This window comes from Papio anubis, chromosome 9 (genome assembly GCF_008728515.1).
Source record: "Papio anubis isolate 15944 chromosome 9, Panubis1.0, whole genome shotgun sequence".
In the NCBI taxonomy this organism is placed as follows: domain Eukaryota; kingdom Metazoa; phylum Chordata; class Mammalia; order Primates; family Cercopithecidae; genus Papio; species Papio anubis.
Genome location: NC_044984.1, coordinates 91,269,044 through 91,287,757, shown reverse-complemented (window position 1 = coordinate 91,287,757; position 18,714 = coordinate 91,269,044). Strand labels below are relative to the sequence as shown.

The window sequence follows — 18,714 nt, the reverse complement described above, 5'->3', positions numbered from 1 at the left end:
TCTGTCCCATCACTCATTCAAAAGACCAAACCAGAATCCCAAGAATCATTTTTAGAGTCCTCCTCTAGTATTTTCTCTCTCCCTCCACATTCCATCAATGACTACATCACATAGATGTTACTTTTTAAGTATCCTTTAAGTCAGTTTCTACTTTTCACCTTAACCTGCGCAACCTTAGTTGAGACTATCACTTATTCTAGTCTGGACTAGGACTATTGCCTCCCAGTAATACCTCCTGGTCTGTCTCTGTAATATATGCTCCATACTATTGCCAGAAGGAGTTACCTATAGAGGAAATCTGGTCATGTCACTCATTTCCTGAACACGCTTCAATGGCTCCTAATCATTTTTAGGAGAAAGTTCCACACAGTCATTCATTCAATTATGAACTATTTATTAATCAATTACACTGTCCCAAGTGCTGTGAGAGATGCCACAGTTAGAGGAAAACAAACAAACAAAAAAAACCCCATGGTTTTTACCTTAAAAAGCTCCTAGTTATGCTTATGTGGAATTAGGTTTCAGATTCTTTGGAGAAAGTTGTGAAACAATGGAGACTTTACTGAAATCGGCAACACAAATGCTGGGATTCAAGCTTTCTTCACCCTTTCTAATTCTCCAGAAAAAAACAACATCAAATCGACGATCCATGGGGTCCCAGTCTGAGTTCTTTGCCTACTGAAGATCTACTCTTACTTTTACTCATTCTGTTTGAATTGTGATGAGGATTTTCTCAGAAAGATTAAAGGAGGACCTAGTGCAAAAGTGTCTTTAGCATTTCCTGTAGCTACTGATTGATATTATCACTCAAGGAGACTTAAACATCATTCCTCTGAATTCCTATACCTCGATGGCTGCTTTGCCTGTCGGTATTCACATTGATTCACCTTTGGGTCAGATAGCTGTCCTGTGCTTTCTAAACATAAAATAAAAGATGCTGCACATCACTTGGTTTCTAATAACATGCCACAGCTTCGATGCAACATTATGGGGTTGTAGTATCTAAATGGTTTGGGGCGTGCTTCCTGTCTACTACTGTAATAAAGACTGCATTAGGTTTGCTTTATGTGTATGACTTGACTTTAAATAAGAACAGCTGAACTCATTTTAAACTAGAGAAAAGGTAGGAATTATGTTTGAGGGAATAACCCTTTATGTGATGAACTAATGAATATTTTTTCTTTCTAATTTTTTTTTCCTTTTTTCTTTTTTGAGACGGAGTCTCGCTCTGTCGCCCAGGCTGGAGTGCAGTGGCGCGATCTCCGCTCACTGCAAGCTCTGCCTCCCGGGTTCCCGCCATTCTCCTGCCTCAGCCTCCCGAGTAGCTGGGACTACAGGCGCCCGCCACCACGCCCGGCTAATTTTTTGTATTTATTTTAGTAGAGACAGGGTTTCACCATGTTAGCCAGGATGGTCTCTGTCTCCTGACTTCGTGATCTGCCCGCCTCGGCCTCCCAAAGTGTTGGAATTACAGGCGTGAGCCACCGCGCCCGGCCACTTTCTAATTTTCATGAGTCTAGACACATCTTTTATGAGGAAAAGAATGCTTTCTCATTGTTAATTTGACAGCTGGAAATTTTTACTCTGGTTCACCTGGACGTTAATCACTGTTTAGCTTGTGAGGAGGGAGAGAATTGTCTCAGAGAAACTATTTTGAAGGCTGACTAATAATGGTCTGAGTGACTCATGATGCGGGAAGGTATGTATTAAGCAGATTGTTGAAACAGAAAAAAAAAAGTTGTTTGATGTACTTCCTCCCCTCTGCCAAAGTGTAGACAAGAAAAGGGATTCTTGAGTGCTAGTAAAATTCTGTTTTTTCATCTGGTGCTGGTTATTGAGTTCAATTTTAATGAATTCATTAAGCCATGCACTTAGGATTTGTGCAATTTTCTTCACATGTTCTACTTCAGTACTTTTTAAAAACTATAGCACTCCCTCTTCATCTGGAGGATGAATAGACTTACGTGTGTATATACACACAGGCACACATACATGCTTCCTCTTCATGCAAAGGGTTTATATTTCTAAAAGCAGCTTTTTATTTTATTATATATTTTTAAATTTTAATAGAACGAGGTCTCATTATGTTGCCCAGGCTTGTCTCAAACTCCTGGACTCAAGCAATCCTCCCGCCTCAGCTTCCCAAAGTGCTGGGATTACAGTCATGAGCCACTGTGCCTAGACTTATCTTCTATTAGACTATAAATTCTCTCTTTTTCACTAGAATTTAGGGCAAATGTCTTATTTAGTTTGTACTCTCTATTGGAGCCAGCACATAGAAAATACTTCATAAATATACGCTGAATGAGTGAGCAAAAGAACTTATAAGTCAGGGGTTCCCAACTCCCGGGCTGTGGACTGGTATTGGTCCATGGCCTGTTAGGAACCAGGCTGCATAGCAGGAGGTGAGTGGAAGAGGAGCAAGCATTTCCACCTGAGCTCCATTTCCTGTCAGATCCACGGCATTAGATTCTCAGAGGAGCATGAACCCTACTGTGAACTGTGCATGCGAGGAATCTAGGTTGCGCACTCCTTATGAGGATCTAATGCCTGATGATCTGAGGTGGAACAGTTTCATTCTGGAACCATCCCCACCCTGGTCTGTGGAAAAATAGTCTTCCACAAAACTGGTTCCTGGTGCCAAAAACATTGGGGCCCGCTGATATAAATGACAAAACTAAAGACATTAGAAATAGATTTTAGTGACTCAGAATAGAAATATAGTAAATTAGTATTCTCTACATTGTAAACGATAAATTATGTTCATGTCTATCTTAGTTGTTGGCCAGGTTCAATAGGCAGTTTGGATTTCATAATCCTGGTTAAATATTTTTATTTTTTATTTTATAATTTATTTTTATTTTTATTTTATTATTATTTTTTGAGATGGAGTCTTGCTCTGTCACCCAGACTGGAGTGCAGCGTTGCAATCTCAGCTCACTACAGCCTCTGCCTCCAGGTTCAAGCAATTCTCCTGCCTCAGCCTCCGGAGTAGCTGGGATTATAGGTGCGTGCCACCACCACACCCGGCTAATTTTTGTATTTTTAGTAGAGACGGGGTTTCACCATGTTGGACAAGCTGGTCTCGAACTCCTGACCTTGTGATCTGCCTGCCTTGGCCTCCCAAAGTGCTGGGATTACCGGCATCAGCCACTGCACCCAGCCAGTAATGCTGGTTAAGTATTAAATATAATGTTTGACCAACCAAACCAGCCTATTCCTCAATATTACCATATAAATATCAAGAAGAGTAAGGTCTCTGTGACTTAGCAATAGGCTTTAAGGAGTGTTGGAACCAAACTACTGTAGGGTTAGAAGGGCTTAGTGCTGGAGTGGAGGACACAGCACAGCACCACCCTCCATGTAGAATCTGCATGTATGCCATGAGAGAGAGACCTGATATGATATGTGTCCAGTTTAGTTAGCCTGTAAGGTTTTTTTAGTCATTGTCTTAAAATAATTGGTACTTGTACTATTAAGGAACCAATAGAACAAGTTATGACCTTTACTATTGTTTTCTATTCTATTAGGTTTTAGAAAGTCCCTCTGGAATAATGTATATTATACCATGATTTCAAAAGTGAGGTGGGGTGATAATACATTAGTTATTCATTTATGTATAACAAGTTACTCCAAACCGTAATGGCTCAAAACAACCATAAACATTTATCTCCCATAGTTTCTGTGAGTCTAAAACTTAGGCGCAATTTTGCTGAGCAAATGAAGATTCCAGAAAGGTTAAGTCACTTGCTCAAAGTTATACTGCTAATAAGTAGTCAGGCTAGGATTTCAACCAGTTTCTAATGACCAGCAGTGACACTGGTGATCAGGATATCAGTTAGGAAGCTATAGCAATAGCCCAAGTAAAAAATAACTTGGGGAAGTTCCAACTTATAGTACAGGTAGCAGAAGCGGACATATTTTGGCAGTTGGTTGTGAGGCCACCTTGAGAGTCAGATAAGAGGGTGTCTGGCTCAAGGCGCAGTGCTTTAGAAGGCTGTGTTCTGGCCACTGCTCTCCTCCCCACAGAACCAGGTCCATAGGTCTAAGGGGACTGAACTGCCTGGAGCCCATACTCTGCCTTTTTTAAACTCAGGTACCTAAATTCCTGGAATTCGCTGCCCAGACTGCCACAGGATTCTTAGATTTTCCCTGCAGAGGCCAGACTTGCTATTTGTACACACAACTCTGAGGCCTGAGGAGTGGCCAAGGGTGGCTGTTGGCCAAGGGTTTGAACAGAGTTTAACATTGGGAGAACGGTGGGAGGTCCACATGCCTGGGTAGGCCTCACAGTGCTGGAAGGAGCCAGTGGTAAAAAGAGAAAGAAAACAGGCCACAGCTGGGGGCCATCTCTCCTCAGGTAGCCTAGTCCTCTGCAGAATACCAAGGAATGTGAGAATCTTACATTATAATCTGACCTTCTAGGTCATTATGCAGTGCATTTGTCAAGTTAGGAGGACTGAATACATTTTAGTTAAAAATAATTAGAGCTTCCTTTGTAACTTGTAAGCATTCGGATATACACTTTATAGTGTCTCTTGTTTGTACCCTGGTTGATCCAGTGGGATCATATTGGAGATGTATTTTCCTGACCATATTGTTGACTAGTTAATTCCCAAATTTGCACACTGTGAACTCCTAGAAATACTGGATAAATATAACAAATATTCCTTTAAATTACAGCTAAGCTTGTAAGAAAGAAAAATAAATCCCCAATGAAAGAAAGGAAGAAATAAAATCAAAGGTGGTGAGCATATGAGCTAGTACTGCAGCTTCACTGGATGAAGCTTTTGGTTTTGTTAACCTAAGAGTCTAGGTTTTAGTGCCTTGAGCCCTGGTACAACAGAGGTTGCAAGTTAGAATTGAGGTCTTTGCATAAAGCTGAGATCCTCAAGAGGCTGTAAGATAGGTAGAATAATGGCTCCCCAAAGACATCCAAATCCCAATCCCTAGAACCTGTGAATATGTTATCACACATGGCAAAAAGGAATTAAGATTACAGATGGAATGAAAGTTGCTAATCAGTTGACCAGATAATAAGGAGATCATCCTGGGTCATTCTGGTGGTCCCAATGTCATCACAAGGGTTCTCAAAAGTGAAAGGGAAAGACCAAAGAGGTCAGAGTCGTGGGATGTGACTCTGATGTAAACCATCATTGTTGGGTTTGAAGATGGAATGAGGTCACCAGCTAGGGAATGAGAGCTAGAGGCTGGAAAACGTAAGGAAATGTATTCTCCCCTGGCATCCAGAAGGAACCAGCACTGTCAATACCTGGTTTTAGCCCAATTAGACACATTTTGGATCTGTGATCTGTAGAACTATTAGATAACAAATCTGTGGTGTTTGAAGCCAAATAGTTCATGCTAATTTATGACCACAGCAATGGGAAACTAATATAGATTTGATCCTCACAAGAAAGGAAAGAAGAAAGAAAGAAAAGAAAGAAAAGAAAGAAAAGAAAGAAAGAAAGAAAGAAAGAAAGAGAGAGAGAGAGAGAGAAAGAAAGAAAGAAAGAAAGAAAGAAAGAAAGAAAGAAAGAAAGAAAGAAAGAAAGAAAGAAAGAAAGAAAGGAAGAAAGAAAAGAAAGAGAGAGGGAGGAAGAACAAGAGAGAGGGAGAAGAGAGAGGGAGGTAGGAAGAAGAGAGAGGGAGAAGAGAGAGGGAGGAGGGAAAGAAGGAAGGAGGGAAGGAGGAGGAGGAAGGAAGGAAAAAAAAGAAGAAGGAAGGAAGAAAAAGAAGAAGAAGGAAGAGGAGGAGGAGGGAGAAGAGGAGGAGAAGAACAATTCAGCATAAACCAGATTGAGCAGACACAATAAACAGCAAGATCAATATCCCAAAAGTATCATATTATAGAAAAATATGACAGGGAAAGAAAATTAGTATGTTTTAAATGATTGGCTGCATAAAATAAATAATCCGAACACCAGACAAGATGCTGTGAGAAAAAAGTGGGCAGATTTAGTGGAGAAGCAAATAGAAATTCCAGAAATAAAAAGTGAAGCCTTTGAAACAAAAAATTCTATGAATAGATTAATAGCAGTTTTGATAGACTAAAAAAGAAAATCATCAAACTGAAAGATAAATTAGAAATCACTATCCAGAATGCAGCCTGACAGGGGAGAAAAGGATGGAAAATAAAAGAAAGATTAAGAAACAGAGGGCTGGTGCAGTGGCTCATGTCTGTAATCCCAGCACTTCACGAGGCTGAGGCAGGTGGATCACCTGAGGTCAGGAATTGGAGACCAGCCCTGCCAACATGGTGAAACCCTGTCTCTACTAAAACTACAAAAATTATCCAGGTGTGGTGGCACACACCTGTAATCCCAGCTACTCAGGAGGCTGAGGCAGGAGGATTGCTTTACCCTGGGAGGCAGAGGTTGCCACGAGCCGAGATCGTGCCCACTGCACTCCAGCCTGGGTGACAGAGTGAAACTCTGTCTCAAAAAAAAAAAAAAAAAAAGAAAAGAAAAGAAACAGAGAGAATACAATGAGAAGATCCAAAACATATGTAATAAGAGTCCCCAGAAGAGAGACTAGAGTGAATGGGGGAGAAAGAATATTTGGAGAGCTTATTGTATATGTCTTAACTCCAACAACCATATCAATTAGAGACCAATGAAGAAAATGAGATGGTAACAGTCTCTTGACATGCATGATTAAATTAAATAAAAAACCACAAATTGAATAATTATGCTCATTCTTTTCTATATTGCATACTGTGTGTTTATTCCCTGTCAAAGTATAATTTTCAAAAGTTAAAAACATGATACTTTTTAAAACATAAAATAAATATGGGTTAAAAGTTTTATTCAGCTCATTAATTAGTGAACTTGTAAATGGCAAGGTTTACTGAAAGAGCATATTTTAAGCATTAAAATAATGATAGTAGGTTAGACACAAAAGCTACAATAAATGATAACCTTTGGGTTGTATTCACATCGCTTGCATCTCTTTGGGACAAAATTTGTTTATATTATTATTGAAAAAGAATCACTTGAATTGTCATCAGTTTTTTTTACAAGCTTACCTCTGTCCTTAAAGAGATGTAAGATTTCCTAATTAATAGCAAATAAAATGTCAAACAAAAGTTTGGGAATCAGGTAGCCCCCCTTGTAATGGTTAACTTTACGTGTCAACTTGGCTAGGCTCTGGTACAAAGATATTTGGTCAAACATTAGTGTAGATGTTGCTGTGAAGGTGTTTTTAGATGAGATTAACAATTAAATCAAAAGTCTTTCAGTGAAGCAGATTTTTCTACATGAGTGGATCTCATCTAATCGGTTGAAGGCAATCAAAGAAAAGACTGAGATTGCCCAGGGAAGAGGGAATTCTGCCTCCAGATTGCCTTTGGGTTTGAGTTGCAGTGTGAACTCTTCCCTGGGTCTCTGGACTGCCAATCTGCTCTGTAGATTTCAGGTTCATCAGTCCTCACAATTGCATGAGCTAATTTTCTCTCTCTCACTCTCTCATATATATATACACACATACATATATATATACACACACACACATACACACACACACACACACACACACAGTTACGAACGATATAACATTTTGGTCAATGATGAACTGCATACACAATGATATTTCCATAAGATTATAAGGGAGCTGAAAAATTCCTATCCTCAAGTTATATTGTAGCCATTGTAACATCATAGGGCAACACATTACTCATATGTTTGTGGCAATGTGGTGGTGCTGGTGTAAACAAATGTAGTGCCCTGCCAGTAGTATAAAAGCACATGCAATTCTATACAGTGCATAATACTTGATAATGAATATGTTGCTAATTTACGTATTTACTATGGTATACTTTTTATTGTTATTTTAGAGCGTACACCTTCTACTAAAAAAGAAAAGTTAACTGTAAAACAGCCTCTGGTAGGTATTTCAGGAGGTATTCCAGAAGAAAGTGCTATCACAGGAGATAACAGTTCAATGCGTGTTATTGCCCCTGAAGATCTTTCAGACGAACAAGAGGAGGAGTTGGGAGACAGTGATATTGATGATCCTGATCCTGTGTAGGCCTAGAATAATGTGTATGTTTGTGTCTTAGTTTTAAACAAAAGAGTTTAAAAAGTAAAAGAAAAAATTAAAAATAAAAGCTTATAGGATAAGGATACAAGGAAAGAAAATATTTTTGCACAGCTGTATAATGTATCTGTGTTTTAATCTATGTGTTATTACAAAAGAGCCAAAAAGCTAAAAAAAAGAAAAAATAAGAAGTCTAAAAAGTACAAAAATTAGTCAGCTAAGGTTAATTTATTATTGAAGAAAGAAAAATATTTTTTAGAAACTTAGTATAGCCTTAGTGTACAGTGTTGATAAAGTCTATAGAAGTGTACAGTAATGTCCCAGGCCTTCACATTCACTTCCCACTCACTCAGTGACTCATCGAGAGCAAGCTCTAGTCCTGCAAGTTCTGTTCATGGGAAGTGCCCTATAACAGGCATACTATTTTTTATCTTTTATATCACATTTTTACTGTACCTTTTCTATGTATATATACATTTAGATACACAGGTACTTACCATTATGTTACAATTGCCTACAGTATTCAGTACAGCAGGCTGTGCAGGTTTGTAGCCTCAGAGCAATAGGCTATACTACATAGCCTAGGTGTGTAGTGGGCTATACCATCTAAGTTTGTCTACATACATTCAGTGATGGAACTGGCTAATGATGCATTTCTCAAGATGTTCTAAGCATTGCATGACTGTATACACACTCACATCCTATTGGTTCTGTTTCTGTGGACAACACTCACTAGTACATCCTTCCCTCAGCAAGTTAGACAATGCCAAGTACTAAACTGAAAGGATTTCCAGAAATCCATTTTGCGTATTTCAACACTTCAGATAATTCTTAACACTCTACAGGGTTAGAAAGGCTCCCAATAAATTCCATTTAAATATTTATTAACACCAAAATTAGCCTAAATGTTGTAATTTTGTTGTAATTTTGAGTCAGTCTCATAGTAACTTTAAAGAGAATTATACTTGAATTGGTAGTAAGAAATAATATGATTGGACTACTTAACTAAAATTGGTATAGCTAATGTATAATAGGTTACTTCCATCCTATCATAACAATTAACACCAATACCACAACCCTAGTGTGCCTTTGCAAAGATTACAACATCTTCCCTGCTCACTTACAGTCCAACCTCCCTATTGCAGCCAGTGTGATCTTAAATGCAAATCTGACCTTGTCACTCTTTGGCTTCAAATCCTTCTGTAGCTCCCAAGTCTCCTTCTCATGGCCTACTCAGTACTTTGTGAGCAGATATACCTCCACCCTCTTCTCTCACAACCCCTACACTATCACCCTAGGTTTATTCTCTAGCCAAAGTGAACTTCCCATTTCTTGAAGTTCCAGTGCAATGAACTAAGTTTTTATGTTCTTCCAAAATTCGTATGCTGAAATCCTAACTGCCAAGGCAATGGCACTAGGAGGTGGGGCTCATGGGAAGTGATTAAGTCATAAAGGTAGAACCAACATGATTGGATTAATGCCCTTAAAAAAGAGACCCTAGAGAGCTAAGTAGTCCCTTCCACCAAGTGAGGACACAGCTAAAAGGTCCCATCTATGAACCAGAAAACAGGCTCTTACCAGACACTGAATCTGCTGCACTTTGATCTTGGACTTCCCAGCCTTCAGAACTGTGAGAAATCAATTTCTGTTGTTTACAAGCTACCCAGTTTATGGTATTTTTTCATAGCAACCTGAATAGACTAATATAAAAACCCACACTCACTTTGCCTTTAGGTCTCCAGATATACTATTCTGCAGGCTTAGGATATTTTCCTCCAGTTTCACCAGGTTATTTCTTATTTATGTATCTGGTATTGGTTTAAAAATTGGTTGTTTTAGCCCAAGTTTCCTAGACAACAGAGCCTAAGGCATGAAATCAGTGTGATGCTTTATGAAGGGGGCAGGTGTGTGTAATCTGAGGCAAGCAAGTGTGAGAAAAAATTGAGAGAAGCAAGAAAGGATGTGAAATGTGTTACCACACTTGCCACTGCTTCATGATGAGCCTTGAAGAGATACGTAAGTTTTCTCATCAGATGTTGGGTACTCAGAACTTCTCAGGGTAACTGTACAGAGAAACCATGCCTCAGAATGGGAGGAATGGAGAAATGGAATCGATTTGCCCTGATCCTTCCTGTCTCTTGTTTTCCACTGGACAGAATTCATCCATGTGGAGTTAAATCCTTTACTCCTCAAGGCCATGCCATCTGATCCTTCCTGCAGCCTCTCAGGATACCAGATCCTACACCCAACAGTATAGTGTGTAAGGAATCAAAATTAGCACCTTGGCATAAGGATTATTTTGAGCTGAAGATATTTGATATTCAACAGATACAGAAAGAAGCCTTCCTGGAGCTTCCTTTATTTGACTGAAAGTAGAAATTTCTGAGAAATGAGGAGCTGCCATAAATCTCTCTCGTGAAAGTTTTATGTCCAAGAAGAAGATGGAAAGTCAGTGTCAAGAGGTAGCCCCACACAAACAAATGTTGCTCCATGAGTTTTCCCCGTACATTTATCTTCCCATTGTTTGCCACCGCTGGAAGCCTAAAACCTTTTCCTTTGTCTTGTCACCTCTCTATAGATTTACTCTTCTTCATTAAGATGCCATATATACCCACATTCTAACCATATCTGTTCTGTGGGGGGCAGGCCTATACAATCATGCTCCCAAAGTCCAAGGAAGCTGAGAGGCCAACCAAAGAGGCTGACCTATTCATTTTCTCAGAAAGAAACATTTAATAAGGACTTACAAACAGAAGCCATGTCTGTGTCTTGGCCAGCTTCAAGACAAGATGGTGGATCCCTGTGCCATCACCCCCAAACCTGGAGCTTATATAGCATAGGAAAGGAGTGACTCTGAAGGGATGTGTGGGACAATTAAAATGTGATAACATTAAGGTTGTCTGACCTAAGGGCAAGGTAACACAAGGAACAATAGATAAACTAGAAATCTTAGAGACCTTCGAGGAACTGGGATTAATCAGAAGTGAACACAGCAGATTAGCATCCAAGATGCTTTTGCCTCCACCATCTTTTAGTGACTCCTCACTGTGTATCTCCTATATGTATTCACACTACAGGCATTCATAAATTTTGTTATTTTTCTCTTGTTAGTCTGTCTTTTGTCAGTCTAATTTGCAGGGCCCAAGCCCGTGGAGAACATAGGAGGAAAGGAGAAATTTTTTTTTTTCTTTCCCTAAGTGTTCCCAAAGTGAGTAGTAAAATGTGTTGATTTGGGTCCTCTGAGAAGCAGACATCAAAACTGGATTAGAGGCCTGGCGCCATGGCTCGCGCCTATAATCTCAGCACTTTAGGAGGCCAAGGAGGGCAGATTGATTTGAGCCCAGGTGTTTGAAACCAGCCTGGGCAACATAGCAAAACTCTATCTCTACAAAAATTACAAAAGTTTAGCCTGGCATGGTGGTGCATGCCTGTAGTCCCAGGTACTTGAGAGTCTGAGATGGGACGATCAATTGAGCCCAGGAGCTCCAGGCTGCTGCGAGCTGTGATCACGCCACTGCACTCCAGTCTGGGTGACAGAGCAAGACCCCATCTAAAAAAAAATACTGGATTAGATATCCAAGATATCCAAGAGATTTACTTGGTGAAACAACTACAAGGGAGAAAGGGGAAGGACCTTAAGAAAGCAGGGAATGTCAAACCGTGATAGAGACAGGGAAGGAAGTTCCCTGGGGCACTAGGCTGATAGGGAAGCCTATGCCCAAGTCACCCCACAGAAGGGTCCCACATCTCACAGATATGGGCCTGCTTTGCTATCCCTGCACCACTTAGTCCCTGGCTGGGCACAGACTGGGGAGGCAGGCATCAGCATTAACACAGTGGGGTTTTGGAATACAGAAGCTGGGGTCATGTCACTTCCATTCCCCTCAGCCTGAGATCTGAGTGGTGCATTTCCTGGTCACCACAAAGAGCTGCAATCTCTAGGTGAGTGGCAGAGGCCAAGAGGAAGGGCCTGGCACTCTCAGGACCACTAAGTGGTGGGTCCCTGGCGTTGGCAGCACAGTCCAGGGTAAAGACTGAGAGAACCTGAGGTGGCAGGTGATTCCTCTAGGAGGCCTGCCCTCATGCATACTAACCTTTCATCCTAAGTTAAGGGCTCCTAGTTTGTGCTGTGATTCTTCTATCAAAGTATTATTACACTTTGTTGTAATTGTGTATTTGTTAGCAGTCATTCCTGATAGTATAAGCTGTAAGGGGGTAGGGGCCATATCTGTCTTGTCCATGGTCCTCAGAAGGGGTACACCAAAGAGAGTTGAACAGATGAGAGGCAGAATCTCTGGTTTCTGTCACTCACACTTTGAAGACTGTGCAATGATCTGCAAACTGTTTTATACCTAACATTCTCTGTCTTTAAAATGAGTCACCTTTAGAGGCTATGAGGTATAAGATTATAAAAATATGTGCAATGGAATTTCTGTATTCTCAGAATTTTTACTAAGCCCCAAAGATAAGACTAGTCATTAATCACATTCGATTCCATTCCCACTCTAAAGAATGCAGAAAAAGAGCTTCTCATCACCCCCTTCCAAGACTTGCCAAAAAATGGCATACAGGCCCTCCCACTTCACTCGTTCCTGCCACCCCACACATCCTATGCAAGCAAATGAGAGCTCATTTAATAAGGGAATTTGTTGGAAGTGGAGTGCTATGGCTTTTTGTTCTTCTCTTGTCTCTCCATGGGTTGGGGGTGATGGAGAAGAGTGTTTTCTCTGCAAATTGAGGGCTCTAGAGAGTAGCACAGTAGAGATCAGAGTGCTGGCAATAGGGTAAGACTGTAGTCACTTGTCAGCTTCATCTGGGGCCATCAGGTGTGGGCAGAGATATTGGGAAGAAGAATTTTTTATCTCTTGAGGTTGGGGCTATATGTGAACATGGAGTGTGTACTCCCTGCCTGCAGAATTCTGAAGGTGGAAGGCTGCCCAGGGCAAGGACAGAAGGCAGTGGTGTGGGCAACCTGCACACTCGGTGTTTGGTGGGATAGGATGCCACAGAAGGGACACTAGCTCTGAGCATCTTGAAGGAATCCCACTCAAGAGGGCAGCCTTCTGGAGCGAGGGGACCCCACAGTAAGAGGCTATGGGTGTAATCACAGGGCAGGGATGTAGAAGCTGAGGAGGGATTGCAGGAGGTCAGCTGGAAGTGCACTGTTCCTTTCAGGAGACATGCCCATGTCCCAGCACAGTTTCCGATGGACCCAAAGATCCTCCCTGGCTCTCTTAGGACCATTGGTTTGGGGGCACCTAGGAGTGCGATGAAGACCAGGGAGAGGCCATGGGAGGGATCCACATCTGGGGGGCCACTCAGAGGGCACAAGCAAGCTCTAAGGGCATACGTCATGTGAGACTTTCACCCTTATCTCATGTGGCTTGTGTTCTCCTGGGCCTCACAAATGGAAAAAAAAAATATTTATATTGGATGTAAGATTGAAATTTTGATTTATACTGGACTGGACCTCATAATACATGGAAGTAAATCTCAACTCCCAAAATGGGATATTGAAAGTGACTGGAAAACATTATGAGGATCCTGGCAAGAAAATATCCACAGTAAAGATGGGAGATTGGACAGAGCTCATCCAAAAGTAGCGGCTGGAGTAAAATAACAGGTTAGAAGGATAAGAGAATAGTGAGAAAAGTAAAATATTTAAACAAATGAAATCACTGCAAATTTCCATTCTAGCTGTCAGAAAATAACTTCCTATTGCATTTAAAAAACACATTTAAAAAATTATATATGTTTCTATTCCTGTCGTCTGCAAAGATTTTCAGAATAGAATCTTTTGAAGTTGTAGAGTTTTGATAAGGTACTTTGGGGTTTGCTCTGTTGAATTTATAGACATATTTTAAATTTGACTGAGAACAGCATCTCTAAATGGTCCTTGTGCAGCAAAACCAAACTCATATTTAAAATCTATATGTCACACTAAAGTAACAGCCAAGCCAAAATTAAAAATCGTATTTCAGTATGCAATCTTAGGTGAATGACCCCATCATTAAGGAGTAGACTTGGCTGCAGTTGCATCCAGCACACGGCAGGATCACTGTCACCTGTCCTCCCCACTGCAGGTTGATTTCTGCCTACTGCATGCCCTGTGTAATTCCAACACTCTGGGATTGAAATGTAGTTTAGCATTTTTATGTCACCTTTGACTCACAGTCTCTATGACTCTCAATCGGTTCGGTTTACGGTTCATCCTTCCTCATTCAGGCTCTTCCCTGACTCACCCTAAACATGGATCAGCCATGTGTCTGTTTCTCACAGACGGTATCTGCGTGTAGCAGAGGAAGGGGGCTTTATGCCGCTCTGTTGCTTCTCATCTGTTGTCCCTCCAGGCTCTTCCTTTTTCCATTGGCCTTCTCCATGGGTCTCCCCAAGAAATTAATTTCCCTTTACCTTGTCCTATAAAACAATTTAGACTACCACCTCCCACTTGCTCAGGGCTTCCACTTTTCCATACATAAGGTGTTCTGTCAATAATGACCATTTTGTCCAAAACTTCACCCTTGAGCAGCACTAAGAACTGTTAGAGGCTTGCAACTTCAGCCTCTTTCTCCTTTCTCTGCTACCAGTCTCTAAAATCATTCAGCTGAAGCAAAACATTTAGAGCTAATGGGAAAATAATGGATAAGCCGCTTCCCTCCTCCACCCTCCCTAGCTTCCTGGAGAGGTTGGTGAGGGGGCACGGTGCCCCCATTATGTTTGGGATGCGTCTTTAGGAGACCTCAAAGGGGAAGGGAACAATCTATTTGTTTACCCACTAGGTAAACTAATCTTCCCACTCCCACACTTTTGAAAGCAGATAATGCTAAGACAATTTTGGTTTTAAGTAACACGTTTTCGTCCTCTTCATTTCACATTTGTCACTTGAACTATTCCACATACATTTAATAAAGAAGTCTATGCTAATCATTAATTATGATACCAATATACCCATTGTATTTTATTCTAATGTAACTCACTCTTGTGGATTTCAAAGAATTTCCCTAGATTTAATTAATCCTCAGCTTTGCTAATAAAAAGCATTGCTTCTAACTGGCATGAGTGTGGGTTTCTAATCTGTTCCTTAAGGTCACCTCATTTTTCATGAAAATGTACATTTATAATTTAACATTGCAGATCTTTCACATTCCCTATTAAGCAATTATTTTGATTACTTTATTATCTTTCTTTTTTTTCCTAGGCTATTTAGGTTGGTTTCTGCCTATCATGAGCCAAGTATAATTCTAAGATTCTCTTTTACTTCCTTTATTAGCATGATCTGCATTAGCAAGGGATTCATTTTCATTCTGAAGACTGAAAACAATTTCATTATCTGATAAAAATTATCTTCTCATATGCTATAAGAGGCAATTCTCGTCATTTATGGTCTCATTAGGTATTTCATCTACCCAATACATCTCCTCAATATTTCTTCCCGGAAGTAATCAACTTGTGGCTCAACTAACAATATTTTGGACTAGGGATCCTTGTTTTTGTCTTCCTTCTCTCTTTTTTCCTGTGCTTCCCCCCCCCCCCCCCCCACCAATATAGTTACTGCATCATCTCCCATGAATCCTTGCTATTTCCCTGTCTTCCTAAAACATTTTGTGGAGGTTTCATGTTAACATCTATCTGCATTGTATTTTGAATTGTAAGTTTACATTTTTGTTGCCTTTAATATACTATCAGCATCTTAAGGGATGGCCCACAGCTTATGGATCTTTGTGTTTTTAGAGCCTGGCACAATGTCTAATATAGAGCAAACCTCCAAAAATGCATATTGAATAAACAAAGGACTAAATACACATGCATGCTCATTTTTATCAGAGTGTAGTTTTAATTTACTGGAGAATTTATTCTTTTCAAAACATAGGGAGAGTAGGGAAGCCAAAGCAACTTGACAAAGAAATAGATCAGCTGGACAAATTGAGAGCAAGCTGAGAAGATATACAGACCTTGAACTCACAGAAAAGGTAGTAGTTAAACTGTCCTACTGGGAGCTAAAGCACCTATGAAGCTGCAGAAGGCCAGTTGATCAACAGCAAAATCTCAAAGCAGTATCTAGAGTATTTGTATATATCATAAGAAATTAGATGGGGCAAGATCCAAGTTTGAACTGGAGGCTTCTGTGCAAGCAAGACATTGAATCATGACTACTTCTTCTCACCAAATTTCCAAAGGCTGACAGATATTGCTGAAAAATTCCTCAGTCTGTTGTCATACTCTTGATTTATTTCTCAGTTTTATCATCCCTAGAGGAGGAAAAAAGAGTAATACCTTGAATTTCATATAATTTTCCTCATTTCAGAAAGTGCATACTTCATTTCACCTCACCTGTTAAACAAAAATTATGCTCCTGCGCTAGTCCCCAACAGACCTGACCAAACCACGGTGGAGTCACTCATGCTGAATGCCACATCATCAAACCAAAACTTTTAAAAAGCAGAGATCCCAAAACAGAACAGAACAATTTTTCCTGAACACAGAAGATTCCAGTTTACCTGAGTCAGTGTAATAGGGAAGTCCCTCTGTTTTAACTCTTACAAAAAAGCAACCTGATATTAACCAATCAGGTTTTCTTTTCTATTCTTCTGTTTCCTTGTTCCTACCTTATAAAACCCACTGTTGTGCCATTGTCCAGTAGGAGATCTCATTCTGTTCTGCAGAATGGAGGCTGTCCCTGATTCGTGACTTGCAAATAAAAGCAAATTAGATCTATAAATAACTTTGTTGGAATTTTGTCTTTTGACGCTATATGCATATTAGAAATGTAAAGAATGTTGACATACCATAATACCATACTGAATTGAGATCAGTTCCATGGGAGTGTCAATGTGCCCCTACTGGCTGCTTGGAGCTGGATCCATTTTAAGGAAGCAGAGTTCCCCAGAGGATTTTGATCATGTTAAGTTTAAAATTCTATTAAACTTCTAAATGGAGACGTTAAGTAGGCAGGTGGCTCAGGAATTTGGAGATAGGAGAGCACTCTGGGTTGGAGATAAAAGACTGGAGGATTTTGGCATATAAATGGTACTGGATAGGGTTATCTTGAGTGGGAGTATGGAGAAGACAAAAGAGAACATATGCTATGGAGAAGTGAATTTTTTGATTAAAGTCAGGTAATCTTTGAAGTCTTCGGTCAGCAAATCATAGCTCCCAGGTTAAATTTGGACCACTGCCTGGTTTTTGTTCAGTTCCTGAGCTAAGAATAATTTCATATTTTTTTACAGTAGGGAGAAAAATGCAAATAATAATATTTCATGGCACATGAAAATTATAAGAAATTCAAATTGATTTTTAAAAGTTTTATTGGAACACATCTATGCTTTTTGTTTATATGTTGTGTATGGTTGCTTTTGCACTGTAATGGCAGAGTTGACTATTTGCAATAGAGACACAAAGCTAGAAGATTTACTATCTCACCGTTTATAGAAAAAGTTTGAAGACCCATGTATTGTATGAGAATGTATCTTGGAACTGCTGTGACCACTGTTGCTGCCAGCAGGAAAACTAGACTGAAGACAAAATGTCACAAGGAAGAGGGTTGCTGAGATAACTGCTGAGAAATGAATGACAGCTCAGATGTGAATCATGAACTTCTGGATTGAGTCAAGCCAGAAGCCCACCTTACCTCCGGAATCTTCAGTTATATGAACAAATAAATTTCCTTTAGTGTATGACCCAGTTAAAGGTAGATTTTCTATTATCCAAAACCGAATGATTCTTAACTAATACAGTTGTAAGATCCAGATATAATCTCAGCTCTTTTTGCCCTTAATATACCCAAACTTGACTCAAACCTCCCATTTCATAACCTATGAAAGTCTAAAACTATTCCCATGATTCCTACAAATTCCCCAAAACTTAAGTTCTCATGATCCTTATTCCAGAAATACCACGTTCAGGATGCGTGCTACTTTTCAACCATTCTCCCTCCCTCATTACTAGCTTCTCAAACATACAAACACATTTTACAATGATCATTTTTGTGAGTTTGGTAATTTTACTTAACGTTTGAGGGATCACTGTAATGGGTCACTTAATCCACTGTACAACCTTCTGTTATCTGATGGCTATCTATTCTTTTCTTCCCTTTCTCTTTTATTTCTCCAATTTCCAAAGCAAATAAATTCCTCTCTTTGCAGGATAGGCAGCCATTCCAGTTTACCTGGAGCTGTCTCAGTTTGGGGATAGTCCCAGACTTTGCACTGAAAGTCAATCTCAATTCTGGAAAAACTGGGAAGATTTGTGACCCTATCTCCTGTCTCAAGTGATTTTACCTGCTCCTCTGAAGCATCAAAGCTACCCCACATCAATGGCTCATAGAGACCACCTATTCTAATAGACTTATCAAAATACCTTTCTAACCAAGGCACCTCTGTCCTAAATGAGAATTACTGTACCAGATGTTTAAAAAATAAAATATCTCATCATTAAATGGAAACACATTTAGAACTATGTCATCTTAACAAAGTGATGCTTTCATCATTATAAAACGTTCTATTTCACCTCTGGCAGTATCCATTTTTGAATACCTTAATGATGATACAGCGATACCAACTTTCTTATGTTCAGTGTTCACATGGTCTCCACTTCTCCATCCTTCTATTTTCAACCTGTTGGTGTCTTTTATTTAAAACAGAACAATCTCTGCTTTTAAATGAAAGTTGTGGTCAATTT

At 39.9% G+C, this 18,714-nt stretch overlaps 1 protein-coding gene across 1 annotated transcript in view; it reads right to left on the bottom strand.

The window, feature by feature from the left end:
• Window positions 1-15,858: 15,858 nt before the first annotated feature.
• The window catches only part of CFAP54 (cilia and flagella associated protein 54), a 370,431-nt gene continuing 367,575 nt past the window's right edge, over window positions 15,859-18,714 (bottom strand). Inside the window, exon 69 of the mRNA XM_017946132.3 lies at window positions 15,859-16,286. The gene's annotated coding sequence lies outside the window, so the exon portion shown is untranslated. The remainder of the gene's footprint in view (window positions 16,287-18,714) is intronic.